This window comes from Adiantum capillus-veneris, chromosome 13 (assembly GCF_014529385.1).
Source record: "Adiantum capillus-veneris isolate H3 chromosome 13, ASM1452938v2, whole genome shotgun sequence".
In the NCBI taxonomy this organism is placed as follows: domain Eukaryota; kingdom Viridiplantae; phylum Streptophyta; class Polypodiopsida; order Polypodiales; family Pteridaceae; genus Adiantum; species Adiantum capillus-veneris.
This window is the reverse complement of record NC_140943.1, coordinates 123,310,197-123,323,880: the sequence shown is the minus strand read 5'-3', so window position 1 is coordinate 123,323,880 and position 13,684 is coordinate 123,310,197. Positions and strand designations below refer to the sequence as shown.

Genomic DNA, 13,684 nt, shown 5'->3' with positions numbered 1-13,684 from the left:
TGGTCTTTCTAAGGTTCACTGTGAGCCCTCGATGTGTGCAGAAATCATCCAAGGCTCGTAGGTGGCTCTGTAGTCCCTCGTGTGTCTCAGAAACTAGAATGATATCATCAACATAGAGCATAATATGGATTGGTATACCTGCTAAGTCTGATCGCGCTCCGCCTGCTCGTAGAATGTAATCTGATATCTTGTCGATGTAGAGACCAAATAGAGTAGGGGAGAGGGGGCATCCTTGCTTCACCCCATTGGTGCTAGCAATGGAATCCGATAGTCCACCTGGGCATCGCACTCTACCAAAGACCTGTGCGTACAAAGAATGAATGGCCCATATCATCTCAGATGGTATCTGTAGCTCTTGAAGGCGCTGAAAGAGTCTCTCTCTAGGGATAGTGTCAAAAGCCTTGCAGAAATCCATAAAGCAGCAGTAGAGTCTCCTCTTCCATGCTTTCGCTCCATCGATCAGGCAGCGAAGCACGAAGATGTGGTCGATAGTCGAGAAAGTGCGTCGAAAGCTTGCCTATCCTGGTGCACGTATCCTTGATGCCTTTGCATGTGTGCTAAGCTCTGCCTCAAGAACTGCCCCATACAATTTGGCCAATGTGTGACCAATCATGATAGTCCTGTAGTTCCCTAGGTCCAGGGTGTTGCCAAATTTGTGGATAGGCACGATGGTGTGCATAGTCCACTCCTCTGGTAGTCCCTCAACCAAAGCGCGGTTGAAGAGATGCGCTATCAAGGGGGAGAGAGTGTCTGCTGCATATATCAGGTGCTCACTCTATAGTCCAGTGTGATCTGCTGAGCGGCCATGCTGAAGGCGTCGGATGGCCCTCTCTACCATGCTAGATGTGAAGAAAGTCAAGGTGGTAGGTTGAGGATCAGGTGGTGCTGGGATCAGTGGCTGCCAAGGTATCTGGTATAAGCGCACGGCATAATCATGCCAGACCTGGGGGTCCTCCAAGGGGGTGGGTGGGCGTGGCTCTCTGAAAATCCTCCATGTTGTGGCGCAGTCTGTACTCATGAGACAGTGGTATAACTCAAGCTCCTGCGCCTCCTCGAAGGCCCGCCGTTTACGGCATGTGATGGCCTTTATCTGTCGCCTGACCTCGCTCTCGTTGATCTCCTCTAAGGCTCGTTGAGCCCGTAGTTGTCTGTATAGATCTCTGCACTCCCTATCGTACCATCGGTTCTGGGGTATCGTCCCAGAGGGTGGGGGTCGGCCACTATGGGTAGTGCGTGGAAAGCAGCTGAGGGCTGAGGTGTGTAAGACTACGTAGAGCTGGCTAGTGAGTGTAGAGAGTGGTGTGTCTGGATTGAGGGTGTAGATCCCCTCATATACATGTGATGAGTAAACTCTGGCTAGCTCATGTGTTAAGTGTATAGTGGTGTGTGGTGTGGATGTAGGTGGTGTATGTGGGATGGGTGAGCCTGTCACAAATTGATGATGTGGCTGCCCTAACTGGGAAAATCCTAACCCTTGAGGAAAACCCTAAAGTCTCTTACAGCTGCCAGTACATACACCCGCTGGCGAGGACTCCTGACTGCAGGCTTGAATGCTGACGTGGCATGGCTATATGACAGCCCCCGGAAAACGCAGAAATCCTGCCAGCTGTACGGAAACCCGCTTTTTGCGACGCTGTTTACGGCAGGACAGCAGCATGCTTTTTCTACGCAATAAGCAAGAGAGAGATAGCATTATTTTTTTGAAAAAGCTTTTTGATGTACAGCTTTTGGGGCTCTGCTTTTGGCATCCCTTGTAACTCTTTATAAGTGAAGTTGGTCTCTCACTTCTCAGAGCATCTGGACGCAGAGTTTGAGAGAGACCCAACCACTCTATTGTACTTTGGCAACAGATTAATACAAAAAGAAATACCAAAAGGGGCGCCAGTCTTTGGGCCAATATCTCTAGGCACGGAACTCCGCTGGGCCAGTGTGAATCAATTGTGAACTGTGAATGGTTTTGAAGTGGTTATTTGGTGCTGTGGCGGTAGATTCTTGACTTGGAGTGTCCAAGTCTGTTACAGTGGTATCAGAGCACGGCCGATTTCTCTTCTACAGGAAATCCGATCCCAAATTTTTTTCCGCGGCACCTATGGCTTCACGCAAGGATCAGTCGACTCCCTCTGCATCCGGAGATGCGGCAAGGGATCACAACGAAGATTCTAGCCTACTCAGGTGGAGCGTCCGGAGATGGAGCGTCGTCAATTGATCGGCGATGCAACAAAGATGATGCTCAATTTTTGCGAAGGACCCAAAATTTGCAATATATATGAGCGAGACTTCTTTTCAGAAAGTGCATGCGGAGTGGCAGAAAACCACAACACCACTCCCAAAACCCGCTCTCAAGAAACCTTCTGCTCACAAGAAATATTCAGAGAAGGAATTAGAAGAGTTGGTTGATGCACGGATTGCTCAGCTTTTTGACGCGCAAAACAAAGCTAAAAGGCACGGCAAAAAGCAGAAGAAAGGCACTGACTTCCTGGGTTATTTGGGTCGTCAGTCGACATTTGAAAAGGCAAAGAAACAGAAGAAGCGTGTCCGGTTTGAAGAAGTACCCAGTTCTTCTTCTTCTTCTTCTTCTGACAGTTCTTCTAGCTAATCTGACTCAAGCGAAGAAGACCGCAAAGGCAAAAAGCGAAGCAAGAAACAACGCTTCGGAAAGGGCAAGAAAAAGGCAAAGAAGTCTAAATCTCGCCCAGTGAGTGACAATTCTACAGAGGACTCGTCTACAGACAGTTAAGACTCTGACGACAACAACTTTTATGCAAAGAAGAAGAATTTTTATAAAGCCAACCAATATGACTTTTTGGAAGATAAAAGCAAGAAGGTCCAAGAGTTTAAGGAAGGTGGACAGTCAATTAAATTTGACACGTTTTCGGGATATAGAGATGCTTCGAAGGCTTTGTCTTTTGTACAACAGTTTGACATCGCTTTCGCAGGAGGACGTTACTCAGAGCACTCTTAAGATTCGGAGAGCTGCCTCTTACTTTAAGGGGAATGCTCGAACTTGGTGGTCCACGCTTCTTTTAAACAAGACTGTGCCAATTAAATGGCTGAAATTTAAGAAGCTTTTTATTTCTTCTTGGCTGACTCAAGAGTATGAATGCGATATACGAGCTGCTTGGAACCATCTTCGGATGACCAAGAAAGATACAATGGACGCTTATTGTTGCGAGAGATTCTGGAGCTCTTTTCTACTCGCCTCTTCATTCAAGAAGATCTCGTTCAGAGAACAGATTGAGCGGTTTACCTTGGGTCTACCTACAGAGATCCGAGTCATTGCTTCGAACAAAAGTTAGCTTCTATTCAGGAGTTGATGAGTCATGCGAAACGGGGGTTTGCCATTCACTCTGGCAGTCTGACCTACCCCACCGATGAGGTCATGGCACAACGAGCCGAATAGACTTCAGCAAATGAAAGCAGAAAGAGAAAGAGCAACCCAGAAAAGAAGGATGCACGACCCAAGCTTAGTCCTCATGAGAGAGCTCGCTTCATCAGGGAGGGGGAGTGCTTCGGATGCGGGGAATCTGGACATATCTCCGCGACGTGCCCTAAAAAGGCACAGAAAGAACCGAAAGAACAGGATGACGAAAGGCCTGAGAGTTCGGGAGCAGCTGAGGAATGTGGAAGAAAAGGCAAGATGAAAACAGGACTGGTTCCAGATTGTGTGGGTACCGATCCCAACACAATGGACGAGAGTACAGAACTTTGCCGAGCTTGGGGCAAAGTGAAAGACCAAGAGGCCCTGATCTTCTTTGATCGAGGAGCCAAGGCCAACTTCATTTCACCGGAATTGGCGGCGCGGCTCGAGATCACTCCCGATCGGATGGGACCACTTGCGGAGGTTGTTCTAGCGGCACCCGACAGGGACGTAGCCATTACACCTGTCATTGGCAAACTTCGGTTGCATTGTCAGGGGTATTTGGGGCATGAGGACTTTTACATAATGCCTTGCGAAGGTTGTGATGTTCTCTTGGGAAATCCCTGGTACCACAAGAACAATACCGTGGTCGATTATCGGGCGAGGAAAGTGACATTGATTATAGAGAAGGGCATAATTGTACTTGACATTAAACTGAAGGGCGAGTCCGTCCCTATTGTATCGACTTCGGCCATTTCTAAATTAATGAAATCCAGTCTGTTTGTTTACTCGATCTTTATGAAAGAGTTGAGTGATGAGGATAGGACAAATATGTCTAAACTTGATAAAGAACGCCAAGATTTTCTCCACTCTCGCGCCGTTTGCTTCTTAGAGGGCCTACCAGGCAAGTTACCACCTGCTCGTCCTGAAGATCATACCATTGATCTGAAACCTGGAAGCACACCACCGAACCGGCCACCTTACCGTGTGAGGCGAGCACAAAATGAAGAGATTATGAACCAAGTGAAAGACCTCTTGGAAAAGGGTCTTGTCCAGCCTAGTACTTCACCGTATTGCTCTCCAGTGTTGTTGGTTTTGAAGAAAGACGGATCTTGGAGAATGTGCATCGATTATAGAGCTCTCAACAAAATCACCATCAAGAACAGATTTCCGATTCCTAGGATCGATGATATACTCGACAGATTACAGGGAGCCTCATGCTTTAGCAGAATTGATTTGAAGGGTGGATATCATCAGATCAGAATCACGCCGGGAGATGTCTACAAGACAACTTTTCGGACGACTTTTGTAAGGTGCAGCGGAATGAATGTTTGAACTTTGCACAAGATGAGTGCTCCGAACTGTGCTCAAGGTTCCTTTTGTTTTTATGGAAGGGAGAGCCTTCCGCCTTTAATGAGAGAGTGCAATGATCACGTACAAAGTGAGTGGACACTGTGCGTGAAAGTGTATGAGACTGAGAGATAGAGAGAGAAGAGAGATACGACACCAGAGACGTTGTAAAACCCTCCTCCGAAGGCCCCACTCTCGTCGGCGAGAGTGGTCTACTTATGATTACACAAATTGGTACAAACTGAATGCATGTGATTGATGCAAGTCTAGGCTATGTCGATGTCGACGACGGGGATGATGAGGCCGACACTAGGGCTGAAAACTGAAGGTTCTTATTTGTTGTCCAAAAACGTTATGGACTGAAATCTGCTGCAAATCCAAAACGCTGGTTTTGAGGATGATTTTTGCTAATCTTTGTCGCTGAAAATCTACAGGTCTTAGGGCTGAAAACTGCACTTCTTGTAGGGCTGAAATTGATGTCGCTTCTTGCTGGAAAACGCCAGCCAGAAGGGAGGGCGATCTGGTTTGAAAAACTCTAGGGCTGCAATCTGGAAACGCTAGGTGCTGGGACTTCTTGCGGTGAAGATCTGCTGCAAATGCTATGTATCCGTGATGCTAGGTGATGAGGAAGATGGAAACGCCAAGTGCTGGGGGTGTATGGCGAGGATCACCTTGATGAAAAACACCAAGGATGGGATCTTGCTTGGAGGGGAAACCACCAAGGTTCTTGCTTGAGAAGTTTCCTGTTGAGCTTGGCTCCTGTTGCCTCTTCTGCCATTTAGTGCTAGCCTAGGTTTGCTTATATACAAACTTACTCAATTTGCCCTACCTACTTTCCAACAAAAGTCACTTAAAAATTATAAGTGAAAAATGTCAAAAATAGGTAAAATAGGCTAAATGCACTGGAAAATTCCCCTGAAGGATTCTGATGGATTTTGATGGGAATGCTTATGATCATGCTGTGTGCAACCAGAGGATATGTATCTACACTAAGTACTTGGGCATGCACGGTCTGCGAACAGACTCACAAAAGTGCCAGATCACTTCCTATTCTAGACTGACTTGACCGAACTGAACCTTGATCATGCTGTAGCTTGTCCACGGACACATAGGGTTGGATGTGTCATGTGACATCCCCTCCTTTTCAAAGTGAGGTACTCGTACTGCACTGTATGGCGTCAAGGGAGATCGCCAATAGCATCCGGAATCCGGGAAGGGACTCGTCGTTGGCCCACTCTGATGTGTGGGTCGTGAGGTACTTCAACTTCATAATGGTCTACAACGCTTGCTTCTTTGGGCCGCGCCGAAAGCGACACAAAGGCTTCTGTGGCTCCTTCGATCTTCAACTTCATCTAGAGTCATGCTTCTTTCTCCTTCAAGAATCTCCATGGCTGAAAATTCGTGAACCCATTTCCAACACAAAACCATGAACATACCCATTCCATGTAAAGTGAGTGGAAAAAATCTTGTCTTGTCTAAAGACTGTGTATGCAATGTAGATGAACATAGAGACGGAGTGACGAACCGTTCATCAAACACATGCAAACAATGAGATTGAATCTTTTCTTTCTGATCTAAATCAATCAACTGTGGCAATTCACAATGGAAATGCCCATGCTTGGTGCTCATACTTTCATATGCTCGTTCTACGAATGTGTCATGCCAAGGAAGAGACATGGAATGTGACTTCCTTGAATGTATACTTTTCAGCTTTTCATGAAAAATCCGCATACCTTCGTGTTCATCCATGAGTGAAACGTGCTCAACATACAATATGTCATGCCTAGGAAAAGGGATCACATAAAGATGCTGACGAAAATACAGGAACCGATCACGAATGAAACACTCGAACAATACGTGCGTATGAATCATGCGAACACATAATACTTCCTGTGAAGGTTCTTTGGACAGGGGCTCAAGAGCCAAGATCGGTTCTTCTTGAAGGGGTTCTTTGGACCTATGCTCGATAGGCAAGATCGGGTCTTCGTGATTGATCGTCTCTGCAATGAGGTTAGCTTCACTAGAGAAAGTATCAACTAACACATCATCCTTCTTGTGAACAATCACATCTTATTCATGCAAATCATCATGCTTGTGAGAAATCACATCTTGATCATGCAAATCATCATGCTCATCATTATCATCCAAATCATCATGCTTCTCATAATCATGCAAATCATGTGTGGCATGCTTGGGAGAAGAAAAAGAGACTGAGAGAGTCTCCTTCTCCTGAATCCGTTCAATCTTGTCCTGCACATTAGCAATGAGAGAGGGAGAATGAACAACTTCCTCTCCATGAATGACAATGGGAGAGTCACTTTTGGCATTGAGAATGAAAGTGTTAGCCTCCCAATCAATGAGACGGTTAAGCTCACGAAACCATTGAATGCCCAAAATCATATCACATCCTGAGAGAGGAGAGACAAAAAATCTTCTACGGAAAGTAGCTTGTTGAATTGAAAACAACACACCAAGACACTCTTGCGTGATGAGAGAGTCCATACCGGGAATAAAGCCAGAGACCTCGAGAGGAGATTTCTGACTAACTTCTAAGCACGCTCTCTCAACAAGAGAGGGATTGATCACATCATGCATACTACCTGGGTCAAACAATATGACAAAACGCTGCCCCGTCATATGACCATAACATTTATTGAGAGAATCATCAATGGGAGGGTCATGAGAAACTTGGGGAACACTCGTGTTATCATTAATTGCATTGACAGAGGAAGTGGGTTCTGTGGATTCTTTAGATTCATTTGATTCAAGCTTAGGACATGTTCTTTTTATGTGACCCTTAATGTGACAATGAAAACAACGACCTTCCTTAGAATAAGTGCTTTGCTCTTCTGACGTGATGTATCCTTCTACAATTCCTTGTGCTACCTTTTCATCTGGAGTAAGCTTAGGTTTAGCAATTGTGTTAGCCTTATCCTTAGGTTCATTGGAAGAATTCTTTTCTGAGAGACTATTGGAAGATTGGTTAGAAGAGTTACCATTCTTACCATTCTTATCATTCTTATCATTCTGAGGGTTTGGAGAAGTCTGCGAGGTACTTGTGGAAGTCTTGTTCTCCTTAGGCTTTCCCTTGTTGTGCTTCATCTCCTGTGCGAGAGCAATCGCTACCGCTTTGTTGAGATCGATTGGATCGAGCACCTCGACATCGTACTTGATATACTTGTCCAATCCATAAAGGAATGCCTCTTTGCGCTCATCATCCGACTTACGTAATTGGGTACCACGCATGGCAAGAGGCACAGTTAGCCGCACACCTGGAGAAAGCCAATGAATTCACGCCCCTTTCCTTCAATTGGGCTGATTTCCAAGACAAGCTCAAGGCGCGGTTTATGCTACATAGCTGCCGTCAAAACCTTGCTATTCCCTGTCTTCTTAGTTGTCGCAAAATAAGCATTAAATTGATGCAACCAAGAATGAATAACCGTAGCATCCATCTTACCATCATATTTACTGAAAGTCAACTTCTGTGTGACTGGATTGTTGGAATCCGCCTCGTGGCTTGCGCCACTTGAGGAACTCCCACGATCTTTGGTTGGTTCGGACTTCGAGGCAAGTACTTGTCGAACCAATTCTTGAGTGTGGAGGTCTCATTGAGCCTCACGCTCGGCCTCCAAGGCTGCTCTTTGAGCTTCACGCTCGGCCGCTCTTTGAGCTTCCCGTTCCTCCTTTCTTTGTGCTTTTCTTTCGTTTCGTTCATCGCGCTCGCGTTCTAAAGCAATGCGAGTTGCTTCTTGTTTTATGGCACTTCTTTCATTTCGTTCTTCGTGCTCGCGTTCGAAAGCAATGCGAGTCGCTTCTTGTTGTGCCAACGCAATTTGATTCGCTTCTTGTTGTGCTAATGCAAGGCGAGTCGCTTCGCGATTCGCTTCTTGTTGTTGGGCCATCATGTCCAACATCGTCTTGACCATTGCCTCCATGGAAGTTGGTACAACTCGTGGCGTAGATGGAGAAGGGGGAGGGTCGGAAAAATCTCTTGGTGGGGAGAACTCTTCGTCGCCTCTCTCATGCTCATCACCTGTATGCGAAGTATCCATTCCGCTTCGGGTGATGACCATGCACTGTGATCTTTGGTTCTTAAGTTCACGAGGAACGTGGGTTCTTGAGGGTTTTCTTTCGCTTGCAATCTGTGTTTGAGAAGGATCTTCTCTTCACTCAAGTTCTACTCCTTTCCGCAGGCGCACCCCTTGGTGGCCTTGCGCTCACACTAAGGTTGCTTTTTCCCACCTCACGTCGATTGGCCGGCCGCTAAGTGCACGGTCCGCTCTCAATGAGTGAAAAGAGGCACAAGGGAAGGCTGGACAAGCCCTTCTTTCCTGGGATTCCTATCACTCTTCAAAAACACGATTAGGAATCGACATGCCCAAGCCAACTTGGGTTCATGCGACCGCAACAAGCAAACAAAATTCTTGTGTTCTTGTGGTTCTTTCCTTGAGTGATACAGAACACTGCCAAAGCTCTGATACCAATGTTAGGTGCAGCGGAATGAATGTTTGAACTTTGCTCAAGATGAGTGCTCTGAATTGTGCTCAAGGTTCCTTTTGTTCTTATGGAAGGGAGAGCCTTCCGCCTTTAATGAGAGAGTGCAATGATCACAAACAAAGTGAGTGGACACTATGCATGAAAGTGTATGAGATTGAGAGATAGAGAGAGAAGAGAGATACGACAAGAGAGACGTTGTAAAACCCTCCTCCGAAGGCCCCACTCTCGTCGACGAGAGTGGTCTACTTATGATTGCACAAATTGGTACAAACTGAATGCATGTGACTGATGCAAGTCTAGGCTATGTCGATGTCGACGACGGAGATGACGAGGCCGACACTAGGGCTGAAAACTGAAGGTCCTTATCTGCTGTCCAAAAACGCTATGGGCTGAAATCTGCTGCAAATCCAAAACGCTGGTTTTGGGGCTGCTTTGTGCTGATCTTTGTCGCTGAAAATCTGCAGGTCTTAGGGCTGAAAACTGCACTTCTTGTAGGGCTGAAACTGATGTTGCTTCTTGCTGAAAAACGCCAGCCAGAAGGGAGGGCGATCTGGTTTGAAAAACGCTAGGGCTGCAATGTGGAAACGCTAGGTGTTGGGACTTCTTGCAGTGAAGATCTCCTGCAAACGCTATGGATTTGTGATGCTAGGCGATGAAGAAGATGGAAACACCAAGTGCTGGGGGTGTATGGCGAGGATCACCTTGATGAAAAACGCCAAGGATGGGATCTTGCTTGGAGGGGAAACCACCAAGGTTCTTGCTTGAGAGGTTTCCTGTTGAGCTTGGCTCTTGTTGCCTCTTCTGCCATTTAGTGCTAGCCTAGGTTTGCTTATATACAAACTTACTCAATTTGCCCTACCTACTTTCCAACAAAAGTCACTTAAAAATAATAAGTGAAAAATGTCAAAAATAGGTAAAATAGACTAAATGCACTGGAAAACTCTCCTGAAGGATTTTGATGGGAATGGTTATGATCATGTTGTGTGCAACCAGAGGATATGTATCTACACTAAGTACCTGGGCATGCACGGTCTGCGAACAGACTCACAAAAGTGCCAGATCACTTTCTATTCTAGACTGACTTGACTGAACTGAACCCTAATCATGCTGTAGCTTGTCCACGGACACATAGGGTTGGATGTGTCCTGTGACAACTTTTGGTTTATTTGAGTTTTTGGTGATGCCTTTTGGCTTAACCAATGCTCCTGCGACATTTAACCGGATAATCGACAGCACTTTCTTTGACGGTATCATTGTTTTCTCCAAGAATGAGGCAGAACATAGAGATCATCTGCTTCAGGTCTTTCAGACATTACGAGATCACAAGTTAGTGATTAATGCAAAGAAATGTGAATTTTTCCAACCAGAGATACACTTTTTGGGACACATTGTGTCAGCAGCAGCAAGAGTGCAAATGGATTTTGCCAAGATAGAGACTATATGTGATTGGCCCGATTTGAAGAATGTCCATGAAGTTAGAAGCTTCTTGGGACTGTGTTTGTACTACACGCGGTTCATTCGAAAGTTTGCAGAGGTTGCTTCCCCTTTGCATATCTTGACATAGAAAGGAGTCCCTTTCTCGTGGGGACCCACAGAGGTGACTGCCTTTCAGACATTGAAAGAGAAATTGACTACGGGACCAGTTTTGACTTTGCCGGACTTGCAGAAGTCATTTGAAGTATATTATGATGCTTGTGGTCGTAATCTGGGTGCAGTCTTAATGCAAGAAGGCCATGTCATTGCTTACGAGAGCCGATTGTTCTCAAGGCCGGAAATGACAACACAGATTTATGAGGAAGAGCTTTTGGCGGTTATCCATGCTCTTACTCAGTGGCGGCACTACCTACTTGGAGCGGATTTTACTGTCTTTACAGACCATCAAAGTCTGCGCTACTTCTTGTCACAAAGCAGCTATCGGAAAAGCATATGCGGTGGGCGAACATCTTGTCATAGTTTTACTTCCAGATTGTCCATGTTCAGGGACAAAAGAATGTGGTGGCAGATGCTTTGTCTCGGAAACCGTTCGTTCTGGCTATTTCTGCGATACATCATAGGAGCTTCGAGGATATGGTCGACTAGTATGCCACAGATATAGATTTTGTAGACGTTTTCACACGGATACGGGATGGGGAGACAGTAGCGGGATATTCCATTCGGGATGGCTACTTGATGAGAAAAACCATGTTGTGTGTTACACAACCGTTGAGGGAAAAGGTTATGACTGAATGCCACTGTCCACCTTTTACGGCTCACCGCGGCATCGCTACCACCATGAAAGGGGTAGAGAGATACTTCTTTTGGCCGAGACTCAAGAAGGATGTGGAAGAGTTTGTGCGCAATTGCTTGGTATGCCAGAAGGTCAAGTTTGACAGGCACAAAGCACAGGGATTGTTAAAGCCTTTGACCATACCCACCTGCCCTCGGGAAAGTATTGCAATGAATTTCATTTTTGATCTTCCGAGAACACAGAGTGGTCACGATGGTATCTGGAATGTTATTGACAGATTTAGCAAGTAGGCTTATTTCATTCCAGTGAAGAAAACAGTCAAGCCGGATCACTTATCGAGATTGTTTGTGGCCCAAATCTTCAGATTGCATGGCATGCCTGAAACGATTGTCTCCCACAGGGACCCTAGACTTACGAGTTTATTTTGGAAGGCAATTTGGGAGAACATTGGCACGCGGTTGCAGTTCTCGTCATCGTTCCACCCGCAGACTGACGGGCAATCTGAAATTGCTAATTCAGTGGTTTTAGATTTATTGAAGTCTTATATCTCGGATCAGAAGACTCAATGGGAAAAGTATCTACCTTGGTGGAATTTGCCTACAATAACACGATACACTCTTCGACGGGGAAGGTGCCATTTGAGATTGTTGAAGGTGCTGCGAAGGTTCCACCCTTCCTAAGCACGAAAGATAAGAGTTTTGAAGCGGATAAGTATACGTGCGACTTAGACACGGCTTTTGCCAAGGTCTGCGAGACTTTGCAGAAATCTCAAGAACGACACAAAAAGGCAGCGGATCGCCATCGTTGTGATTTGAAATTGAAGGAGGATGATTGGGTGCTCTTACGTTTTGAGAAGGCACGCCTGAGAAAGAAGAAGGGAAAGGAGAGGCTTTTTCCAAAGCTTAGTATGCGATACTACGGACCTTTCCAGATCTCTGAAAAGATCAACGATGTCTCCTTCTACTGAAACTGCCTGACACTTGGAGGATTCACAATGCATTCCATGTGAGTCTCTTGAAACCTTTCAAAGGTGATGCGCCTGATGATGGGGAGCCTGATGAGCAACCCAAAGTGGAAGAAAACGAGGAGATCCTTGTTCCTGAACAGATTTTGGCACATAAGGACACAAAGAATAAAGGTAAAGTCCGAAGGCGGTTCTTGGTTAAGTTCAAGAACTATCCTGCATTGGATGCGAAGTGGATGGAGGAGGAGGACCTAGCAGATACTCCTCAGATTGTGAAACTTTACCTGGAAGCTTTTGGTTTACTCCAAATGGAACCCAGAATTCGGCTTGGCCGGAGATCTGGTGCAGTAGGATGCACAAGAGGGGAGTCACTCCGCTCCTTTGTCAACAGATGCCTTGATTTTTGTATAATAAAGTCATTGCTGTCTCTTTTAGCTTTAGGGATACTGAGAGCTGACAGTATTCTGTTGTATGACTTTATGACATGAAATTCTTGAATATGAAACTGATTTGTTCTTGAATTGTTTGTAAGTGCAGGAACTGATAGACGAAATGACTGCAGCATTTTGGTCTAATTGATCTCGATTAGACATGGTTGCAATAGGGGTTAGTCAATCGGGCATCGATAGGGTCCCGACTGGATCTAGATGTGATTGCTAGCTACATTGCCGATAAATCATGGTCTAAGATCCGAATGAATGTTGAATGTCATGTGATGTCGTGTGATGTGACTGTTGATTGGTACATGTGCTAGATGTGTGTTCACTAATGCGTAGGTACTAACAGTCAATGTCTGCTAAGGCAGTTTATGGCTTCTGTCTGTTTTGCAGGCGTAATCGAGGGCGATTACAATGCTTTCAAGAGGGGGGTATGTCACAAATTGATGACGTGGCTGCCCTAACTGGGAAAACCCTAACCCTTGAGGAAAACCCTAAGTCTGTTACAGCTGCCCATCACATAGACCCGTTGGTGAGGACTCCCGGCTGCAGGCTGAAATGCTGACGTGGCATGGCTGTACGACAGCACTCGGAAAACGTGGAAACCCTGCCAACTGTATGGAAACCCGCTTTTTGCGGCGCTGTTTACGGCAGGACAGCAGCATGCTTTTTCTTCGCAATAAGCAAGAGAGAGAGAGCATTATTTTTTTGAAAAAGCTTTTTGATGTACAACTTTTGGGGCTCTGCTTTTGGCATCCCTTGTAACTCTTTATAAGTGAAGTTGGTCTCTCACTTCTCAGAGCATCTGGACGCAGAGTCTGAGAGTGAGACCCAACCACTCTATTGTACTT

The 13,684-nt window shown here is 45.8% G+C and overlaps 1 protein-coding gene across 4 annotated transcripts in view; it reads left to right on the top strand.

The window, feature by feature from the left end:
- The window catches only part of LOC147444804 (protein FIP1-like), a 148,058-nt gene that overhangs the window by 43,475 nt on the left and 90,899 nt on the right, over positions 1-13,684 (top strand). The gene's annotated exons all lie outside the window — the stretch shown is intronic.